Genomic DNA, 11,187 nt, shown 5'->3' with positions numbered 1-11,187 from the left:
AAAAAAAAAAAAAAAACTTATAGCCGCGTTTTTAAAAACGCGGCTATAGGTTGCTGAAAACGCAGTAGAACCTATAGCCGCATTTTGAAAAACGCGGCTATAGGTCCTCAGCCTTAGCCGCGAGTTCAGAAACGCGGCTCCAGTGCGCCCTATGGCCGCGTTTCGGAAAACGCGGCTACAGGTCCGCAGCTCCAGTGCGACCTATGGCGGCGTTTTATAAAACGCGGCTATAGGTTCAACCTGTAGCCGCGTTTTCAAACGCGGCTCAAGTTCAACCTGTAGCCGCGTTTTTTAAAAAACACGGCCATAGGCGCGGTCTGCCGGGTTCCTGTGGCAGAGGGAAAAACGCGGCTACAGGTGACCCTATAGCCGCGTTTTCGTGAAACGCGGCTATAGGTCAGACCTGTAGCCGCGTTTTTCTAAAACGCGGCTATAGCCCTGTAGCCGCGGTACTTAGGCCGCGTTTACAAACGCGGCTACAGGAAACGCGGCTACAGGCTGTAGCCGCGTTTTTGGGGTCTATAGCCGCGTTTTTCAAACGCGGCTATAGACCCAGTTTTTTGTAGTGAGACATCATCTCATCATGATCTTTTATTCCATTACTCTGATTCAGAACTCGTCGAACACCTGAAGCTTTCAGAGATATCGTTGAGTAATGCCATGCACAAGTCGTTGTTCAATGAAGAAGAACCATGGAGGAAGAAGCTGCAGGCTCTTCTCCCCGCTGACGGGATTACTGTGAAGCACATTAAAACTAGCCAAGATGTCCCAGTTTCTCGAAGGGTGGTCGTGGTTTTCCTTTTGTTAAATATTAGCATTGATACACCATGTTGAATATGCTAGTTTGGTTGCGGAAATGAAAGCATAAAGTATAGAACACAATAACACACGAGGGTTACGTGGTTCAGCCTAACGGCCTACATCCACGTAGGAAACCCTAAAGGGCTACATCAATAATATATTAGAGTGTAGTACAAATCCTGTATTACAGTGAACCATAACATGTGTATATATAGTAGACTAAACCCTAGACTAATAGACTTCTAGTACAAGTAAGAGACTTGGCTTGCACACAAAGTAGAATTAGGCTTGGGCCTATACTAATGAGCTAATATATTTCTAACACCCCCTCTCAAACTCAAGATGGAAGATTGATGAAATCTTGAGATTTGATAAGGTTAAGAAGATCTCTTGAATGAAGTTTGGCTCTGTGACGGTAAGGCAATGGTCTTGCAGTGTTGATGTGACTTCTAACGATAGCTTGACTATACCAGAGAGTTTTGACGGCAGCAGTAGGAAGCCAAAGAAGATGAACACAGCGAAAAAACATCAAGGAAGACAAAGATTACTCTTAAATGTACAGCAAGAACAGAAAACCATGGCCACAAGAAGATGACTTTGATACCATGTTAAATATTAACATTGATACACCATGTTGAATATGTTAGTATGGATGCGGAAATGAAAGTATAAAATATAGAACACAATAACACACAAGGATTACGTGGTTCAGCCTAACGGCCTACATTCACGTAGGAAATCCTAAAGGGCTACATCAATAATATATTAAAGTGTAGTACAAATCCTGTGTTACAATGAACCATAACATGTGTATATATAATAGACTAAACTCTAGACTAATAGACTTCGAGTGCAAGTAAGAGACTTGACTTGCACACAAAATAGAATTAGGCTTGGGCCTATACTAATAGGCTAATATATCTCTAACACCTTTTAATGACCTTGGCAGATTTCAGTGAACAATATTTTGGCTTTCAAGACGCTCTCTTTGAAAACTTCAATGGTCGCCTCGAGAATTCAGGCAACAACTGTGCCGCTTTGTGGCCTGGCGATGGCAAGCCAAGTTTATGGTTGAATTATCTATTGAGGTTAGGAGCGCTATATAATCTGATAGTGAGAAAGGAAGAGATTTTTAAGGAAGAGAGGAAAAGGGTTGGTGGTGGAGGTGTGGTGCAAACTGATAGTCATAGAGATGAAGATATTGAGCTTGTGGTGCCACCGGTTTTTGAAAACTGTAAGAGGGTTTTAGATGCAGGGGAGCAAATAGTTGCAAGGGACTTGTATTGGGAAGCTGTTTGTGATATGTCTAAGAAGAACCCTGAGGAGTTGCTTTTGAGGAGCATTGAGAAGAACCCATTTGTAGGGGAGCTGCATGTGGTGTTGGGTCAGGTTTATTTGACCAAAGGGATGTTTGAGGAAGCTGAGAAAGAGGCTGACAGAGGGCTAACCCTTATGTTGGAGTGGGGGAGTTCATGGGATAAGAGGATGTCTTGGAAAGTATGGATTGCATGGGCTAGAGTTTTATTGATCAAGGCTAAGGAAAAGTCATGGCCAAAGACTTCTGGGGACATCTACGGCTTGGGTCTTGTGAAATAAAATTGGAGTACGACCTTGGATTTGTGTGACTCAATAATAATAATAATTAAATAATGGTGTTGTTAATCACACACTTGTGTGTGTGCATCATGTGAGCTGAAATTGTGTTACATTTTAGCTAGATTGTGAAATTGCGTATCATTTTGAATTTTTATTTGAAATCATGTTTTGAATGCTCGATTTTCAAGTATTGTGTGTATGTTGTGAACAAAGTACAACAACAATTTCCCATTAAATAAACAGGAGTAAAGCCTTGGATAGGCAAGTTACATGGATTTAGTATTTCTTTCTAGTTTTATTTTAAATTGTTCGGAGAAATAAAATATGGTGTTACATTTTTCTGTTTGAGTTTTAGTATTTTTAATTTCCTTGTTTTATTTTAACGTGCTTATTCTTGAAATTATCTGAAATTTGACTTTGAGACTAACCTTATGCATTATGGCCCTTATTTCTACCCCATGAATGATGATTTTAAAAGAAACAAAAAAGTGAACTGTTTTAGGGTATAAGAAAATTTATTAAGGAGCGAAAATGTTGTGGAAAAGGCAATAGGCAGAAAACGATAAGGCTTTTCACTCTTGGCACATCTTTAATTCCCTCTCCGGCACAAATATGAAATTCAAATAAAAAATTATTAGGTATTTTTGGAGTACTCGCCTTTTTTTTTTTTTACAAGATAAAATTTTTATTCTAACCTAATCTAAGTGTATATGTGTGTAAAACTCTATCTTAGAGACTTAAACCCTGGCCCTTACCCCCACACCCCACAAGAACTTATACCTGTAGAGTGACCATCGCACTAAGAGTGTGCGGTGGTGAGTACTCACCTTTCATATATATATGAATGATGGTTCTTATTATAAATTTAATTATAGTGTAGCCTACTATTATATGAGGGGACGAAATATCAAGTCGGTGTATACTTCAAGTAACAAAAAATGCACTTTTCAAACAATCTTATTGTTAAGACCACATTTAATTTAATTATATACTAGTGAAAGTCTCCTGCATTGCATGACTTTAGTCATGAATTATATATATATATATATATATTGGAGAAATAATAACTAAATGAGTTATTATTATTACATAACTTTAGAACTCGTTTCTAACTAAATGAATGATTATCTATATCTATATAATATCTAATAGTCGAAATGTTTGATTTTTTGTTGACTACTTTTCATTGCACCATATGGCTACATAAATTAATGCCACGTCTACAATTAAATACACAAATCAATATATCTTTTCATTTGGTGCTTATACAAACCATTTCATTACAATTTTTTGCTATTGTTGGTGTTCAGTTGCATTGTTCCAGTGGGTAGTTATAAATTTTATTTACTTTTTAAAACATTGAAAAATTATGTTTTTTCAGTTGATAGATTAAGCAAACCGTTTCAATACAATTTTGCTACCTCTTTTAACTATCTCTTTGTATATTTACATTCACTACTTATTTGTCCCAGTTTCTTTTCTACCAGAGGAGACAAAAATTAGAAAGCAACATTATTGGCGCTATATACCCTTGATGAAAAGTTAGAAAATAAGTCGATCAATTGTGATTAAGAAATTTCTCTAAATATTGATCATGGCATTATAATATATATTGTGGGGCCGGTTATCCAAAAAGGTGATATTGGAATCGTAGGAAATGGGCTTATGGCCCAATGGCCCAGTCCGAGGATGTTCATCTATCCGAGGATGGTTAAATAAAGACACGGTGGGAATAGTACAAGAAGAAGAGATGGAAATCATATATAATGGCCCAAAACGCATCCGAGGATAAAATCCGTCTCGGATACAATGATCTGAGGTAAATGTAACTATCTTACTATTTAGGATACTCCGCAAAGTTGTATTAGAACTGAAAAATGAATATAGAATAAGGGAGGAGTAAAGAGAGATAACAAATATCTTCTAAAACTGCTACCTCCACATTAAATGCTTCCCAGCTAACTCTCTGGCCGCATTAATGTGGAGGTGATACCTGAACGGTAATCAAGCAGCCTTACGGCTGCTAATTGAAGGTTCTGGGAGGTGTTGGATGGGACAGGAAGGATTTCCTAGAATTTAACTTACACGTGTATGGTGAAAACGATATCAGGGTTGTGATATATAATGGGGAAAGGTGGCCTGAAGAAGGAGGTCGAAAAACAAAAAAGAGAGAAAGAAAGACTAAAATATCGTAACCCTAAGATATAAAAGAGAAATCCCAAAAACCCCTAAAAGTCAAGCCGAGGATAATATTTTCCCGATTGGTCGATATTGAATGTTCTTGACTCAGTTACTATGATATTTTTTCCTACATAATAGAACTAGTTCTTGCACCTACTCTCTACAAATTTATTGTTTGGGTTTGTTGGGCTAGAAACCCATCCCTATTCTGGGTCCAATACAAATTGAGTCCCTACATATATATATATATATATTTTTTTTTAGAAGATGGTGTTATACGGGAAATTATTATGTACTCTCGGAGTACAATAAATGAACACTCCCTCCTTTCACATGAATGGTGAGTCCCACTAATTAAATTCATGGTGGGACCCACCATTCATGTGAAATGACGCATTAATAGTATTCCGAGAATACTTAATAATTTTTCATGTTATACTATTCGAATACATGCTTTTTGCCTTAAACTTTGCATGCCAAAGTTACGTAAAATATTGTTATTTGTGCACCGTTTGACTTTGTAAAATGAGTTTTAAATTCGCCTTTTTTTGGCTTAATAGCTTTGATTATTTGTTTAAATTCGCAATTTTTTAGTTTAATGGCTGAATCTTAAGAGAGGAACCTAAAGTACTGTACCTAAGTTTTGTCCAATTATAATAGTCAATGATGTAACATTAAGAAAAATAAATTGTGAAGTGTAAATATGCCATAACACACATTAAATGCCACATGTTTGATTTTAATTACTGTTATACTTCAATTTTACCAACAAAGTCTGGTCATTCCAAGCATGATAATTCAATCTTAAACAAATTATAACACAAATAATAAACCTGCCAACAAAACAGAATAGTTAACCAGGTATATATTAATATTGAACACTTCCTCCTTTCACATGAATGGTGAGTCCCACTAATTAAATTCATGGTAGGACCCACCATTCATGTGAAAGGACGCATTAATAGTACTCCGAGAATACTTAATAATTTTCAATGTTATACTATTCGGTTACATGCTTTTTGCCTTAAACTTTGCGCGCCAAAGTTACGTAAAATATTGTTATTTGTGCACCGTTTGACTTTGTAAAATGAGTTTTAAATTTGCCTTTTTTTTGGCTTAATAGCTTTGATTATTTGTTTAAAGTTGCATTTTTTTAGTTTAATGGCTGAATCTTAAGAGGGGAACCTAAAGTACTATACCTAAATTTTGTCCAGTTATAATAGTCAATGATGTAACATTAAGAAGAATAAATTGTGAAGTGTAAATATGCCATAATACACATTAAATGCCACATGTTTGATTTTAATTACTGTTATACTTCAATTTTACTAGGGGTGTCAATTCGGGTTAACGCGTTGGGTTCGTGTCGTGTCAAGGTAGGGGTATTCGACTAAATGGCTCAACCCTAACCCGACCCATTTAATAATCGTGTCATGATCCTTCAACCCTAACCCGACCTGTTAATAAGGCGGGTTGACCTGACCCAACCCATTTGACACGCTTAATAAACAAGTCGTGTTGGGTTAACACAAATGTAACACAACCTATTTCAACCTGCATAATATTAAATATAACATCCATCTAGAAATAATTTTTTTACATCCCAAAAAGCAGTGCATACACTTCAAGTCTTCAAGCCACATTCAAAATAATATAGTTCAACAAAAATATAACATTCATCTAGAAATAAGTTCTTTACACTTCAAAAGAAGTGCATACACTTCAACCCAAATTCAAAATAAAAAAGTTTCAAAAAAATAAAATAACATAGTTCAACAAATATATAATATTCTTGGAACTCACCAAATGCTAAGTATCAATATTGAAAGAATTTGAGCAAACAGTAGACTAATCCTAACTATGACCACAATTATCATCCATAGATTCTTTATTGATGTCCAAATTCATAACATCTTCCACAAGCTCATCCAATTTCATTTGTGTAAGTTTTATGCCAAAAAAGAAAAAGAAAAAAGTATTAGTAGTTCTAGGATCTGTAAAGTTTCAATTTCCAATTATATCCCTTGTAAATTTTTATAATTACTCACTTTTCTTCTTTAATTTAAAATATATGTTGGATATAAAAGGTATTTGACAAATCTAAAATAAAACAAATATTTATTTGTTATATGAATTAAAAGGGTTGTGTTAAGTGGGTCATTTTGGGTTGACACAAATAAATTGGCGTGTCAAACGTGTCTATTGCGGGTTACGCGGGTTGACCTGTTTATGACCTGTTTCTTATCGTGTCACTTTCGAGTTGACCCATTTATGACCCAAACCCATTAAGGCCCAACCCTAACCCGAAAAAACCCGTGTCGGGTTCGTGTCGTGTTCGCGGGTTGGGTTGAACATTGACACCCTTAAATTTTACCACCAAAGTCTGGTCATTCCAAGCATGATAATTCAATCTTAAACAAATTATAACACAAATAATAAACCTGCCAACAAAACAGAATAGTTAACCAGGTATATATTAATATTGAACACAACGTTTCAGCTAATAACAAAACACAATACCATTCTTAGGGGAAAAGATTAACAAAAAGCAAATGCGCAAGATTCAGTTTTTTACAATGGCCAACAATTAATGTATCAGTATAAAGAGGAATCTTCTTCTTGATTCTAGTGTCGTAGTCATGGCCATTTCATAAATTATAATACAATCTTGCTCTATATTATGCCCATAAGAAAATATTAAAACAACCTGTAATATTGCTTTAACTAAGGGCACGTTTGGTACAATGTAATGATTATTACATGAGAATAGGAATAAGTATTACAAGGAACACATTAAATTAGAATGTAATTGTAGATTCATATTCAGGATTTTATTCCTAAATTTAGGAATAGAATCCTGAATATGCATTCACAATTTAGTAGAGTATAAAAAGAAGGTATAATTAAATAATTTTTAGTCAAATTTTCTAAAATACACTTATTTTAGGGTGTTCAAAATAGAGTTAATAATTAACAATAAGGAAAATTTATTTTCTTTCCTTTTGAGCAATTTCATAGAGTATAAAAAGAAGGTGTAATTAAATCATTTTTAAGTTAAATTTCCTAAAATACACTTATTTTAGGGTGTTCAAAATAGAACTAATAATTAACAATAAGGAAAATTTATTTTCTTTCCTTTTAAAGATGTGGCAACTAATGGCTTTTTAGGAAAATTTTTTTAAAAGTTATTACATAAAATGAAGGAATAAATATTCAGTACTTTTGATAAGGAATAGTTATTTCTCATTTTAAAGAATAACTATTCATAAGGAATAGCTATTCATTGTAATAAAAATATAACCAAACAACCAAATAGTTATGCTATAGGAATATCTATTACATTACAGTGTCTATAACAGTCTACCAAATGTGTTCTAAATCTCCATTACAACTACCCGATTCAAACCCAAATATTAATATTCAAAGGGAGATGAGGAAATACAAAATAATAAGGATAAAACTTAGGTACAGTAACTTAGGTGCTGTTCCTTAAGTTCTCCTCTTAAAGTTTAGCCATGTCACTATTTAATTAAAAAATACACTTTCATCTCATAAGAAAAAATTCACATGACAAAATCTTAAAAGGGGAACCTAAGGAACAGTACCTAAGTACGATACTTAAGTATTGTACCTAAGTCTTACCCAAACAGGACAAAACTTAGGTACAGTACCTTATGTGCTGTTCCTTAGATTCCTCTCTTAAGATTCAATTATGTGGCTACTTAATTAAAAAAATATACTTCCATCTCATGAGAAAAAATCCACACGGCAGAATCTTAAAAGGGGAATCTAAGAAATAGTACCTAAGTACTGTACTTAAATCTTACATATTGTAATAAAAATATTTTATGTATTAGTTGAAATTTATTTTATGAGTTTAAGTTTGAATGAGATTTCGCACCATAAATTTAATATAAATTTACAGTTTTATATATAACTGGTTCTTAGTTCCAATCATATTTTTTTGCTTTTTATGTGTAATAATGTATGGGTACAAAATTGTCCCCATGACACAACCAACTTTATTCGGTTTTACAAATAGCAATTTTGGAGAAGACCCACAAGTTTCTTGTATTTCTAAAAAAGATGAAAGAAAAGAAGTTGAGAAGAAGTTAGCAAATGAATATGAACCACTATTTATACTCAAATAATTATGATCCTATAATGTGCACATTTTTGGTCAATAGGCACATTTTCGTTCAATATGCATATTTTCATTCAATATGCACATTTTCATTCAAGATGCAACTTCTCGGTCAATAGGTATATTTTCATTCAATAGACACCTTTACTATATATTCAATATAAAGGGTTATCACATTTCAATAGGCACAATTTGGTATAATCTAATATGAAGGGTTATGACTTTTTTTTTTTCCTGAAACTCATTTAGTAGTTATTCTCACGTATTGCATGGGTTAACGACTAGTATTCTATAAAACCGAAGCATGTTAACTTTTTATATTGTTTCATATCATGCCACATAAACTTTGGAAGCTCCACAATTTAATACATCACTTGGATTTTTAAAATTATTTTAACTTTTAACTAAAAACCACACTAAATCTTTGAAAACCACCCGATTCTATTTCATGTATGCTTCTTTGCTTTTTGCAAATTCTAAAGTAACCTCATCTATCCGTCTCCACTATGAGAGAACCTTAAACTTCAATTTCTTTGGTACACTTTCTCTTGCTCTTTCTCTTTTTTGTGAATTAGTTTTTTTTTTTTTTTTTTTTTTGCTTTTTTTTTTCCTTAACCCTTCTCAGTTGAGTCTGTTGGAGGTGATCTTGTGGCTGTTTTTTCTTCCAGGTCTGATGAGATTTTACATAATTTTCATAAGAAAGGAAAATAATTTGGGTTAATTTTTCTGCAATATCTGAAATTTTTTGCCAATTTTTTTGCAAGTTGTTGCACGTTCAAGCAATGATTTATTTATAAAATTGTAACTCAAAAGACAAGAGCAATTCATGCAATGATATAATTTCATAATCAATTTAAGATTTTATAAAATTATTTTAGTCTATTACTGAATAGGTAGGTTCCCGTGCATTGCATGAGATTCTGACCAGTTATTATATAAAATGTATAATTTTGTAATTTGTCCTTATATATAATATGTATAATTAAAATGACCAATAAAAGTTTTGTAATTTTCTTTATAATTCCTTATTTATTAATGAAGAGGGTGATTTGAACTCAAGCACTTAAATATTTTCTAATACTTGCATAAATAAGGTTATCCTAAAATAATTCATTCCAAATCTAAGATTAAAAAATAAATTGTATTTGTATGTACACCTAAAAGAAATTTCATTTTTAAGTCTTCTTTTGATATTTAAATTATCTGTTTTAGTGTTGATTTTATTCAAATGTTTAACACCCTAACTTATAATTATATTGTGCTTTAGCCTTTAAGAACACATATAATATTACACATGAAAAAATAATAAATTTAACAATTAAAACATTTGAAAAACAATTAAGCCAAAATCTCAATTCATTAATGAAAAACAATCCAAATTTCTGAACTTTGCATTATCATATACATTTTGTTTTTGAAAATGTTAAAAACAAAATACAAAAACAAAGAAGGAGCCTTTAGAAACATGACAAGGTTTTTGAATATTTTGAATTCATTAATTAAAATCACATGAAGACAAAAAAAAACCAATAATAACACTAAAGAAAATAAACAAAATGTAAATAATAATAATAATAAAAGAAGAAAGAATGCATACTTGCATTGTCATGAGATTTAGGCATTCACATATTGAAATAAGCTTCACTCCAAAAAGGATATAGGGTTATATAAATTGGTAGAGTTCCATTTGAAATATAATTCATTTAAATCTTATTGAAATTAAAGATATCTAATCAATGTGTTTGTTTTTATCCCATAAAAATTGGAATTAAAAAAAGGTCATATGAATAGGAAAAAAAAAGAGTTTTTTTTTTTTGAGGGGGTTAAAAAAAAAAAAAAAAGGAGTTGATTCAACATAACGTAATATATAAAAATTTATAATAAAAAGAGAGAGAGAGAGAGAAAGAGAACGTGGTTGACAAATAATAAATTGAAAATTTAGATGATAAGTATTATCTAAATTAAATTTTTGTATGTTAAATATTATCCCCTAATTTAAGAAATATATCCTAACAAATAAAAAAAATAATGTTAATTAGATGATAAATATTATCTAAATTAAATTTTTGTATGTTAAATATTATCCCTTAATTTAAGAAATATATCCTAACAAATAAAAAAATAATGCTAATCTAATTTTATTTAATGATAAGAATGAATTAGAGTCTTGATATAGTTATTTAAAAATATAAAAATTTAATAAAATTTCTGCAATTTGGTGAAGACACATGGTGCAACCACGGCGTCTAAACCTAACTTTTATTATTCTATATATATATATATATATATCTGTGTGTGTGTATATATATTATTGATTATTATTAGATAAACTAGCATGTAACTCGTGTCACGTGCAAACACAATTCTACATACACTAAAATTTGTACATCATATGTTTAGATATAGTATTTTAATATTTTTAGTTTTTTATTTTATTTTAAGCCTGTCTTGATTGTAGCTTATAT

General features: G+C 32.0%; 1 pseudogene; it reads left to right on the top strand.

The window, feature by feature from the left end:
- Positions 1 to 2,397, top strand: part of LOC112003179 (uncharacterized) — an 8,377-nt pseudogene extending 5,980 nt beyond the window's left edge.
- The last annotated feature ends 8,790 nt before the right edge of the window (positions 2,398 to 11,187 follow it).

This window comes from Quercus suber, unplaced genomic scaffold (genome assembly GCF_002906115.3).
Source record: "Quercus suber isolate HL8 unplaced genomic scaffold, Cork oak 2.0 scaffold_120, whole genome shotgun sequence".
Classification (NCBI taxonomy): Eukaryota; Viridiplantae; Streptophyta; class Magnoliopsida; order Fagales; family Fagaceae; genus Quercus; species Quercus suber.
This window is presented reverse-complemented; position numbering and strand designations above follow the sequence as displayed.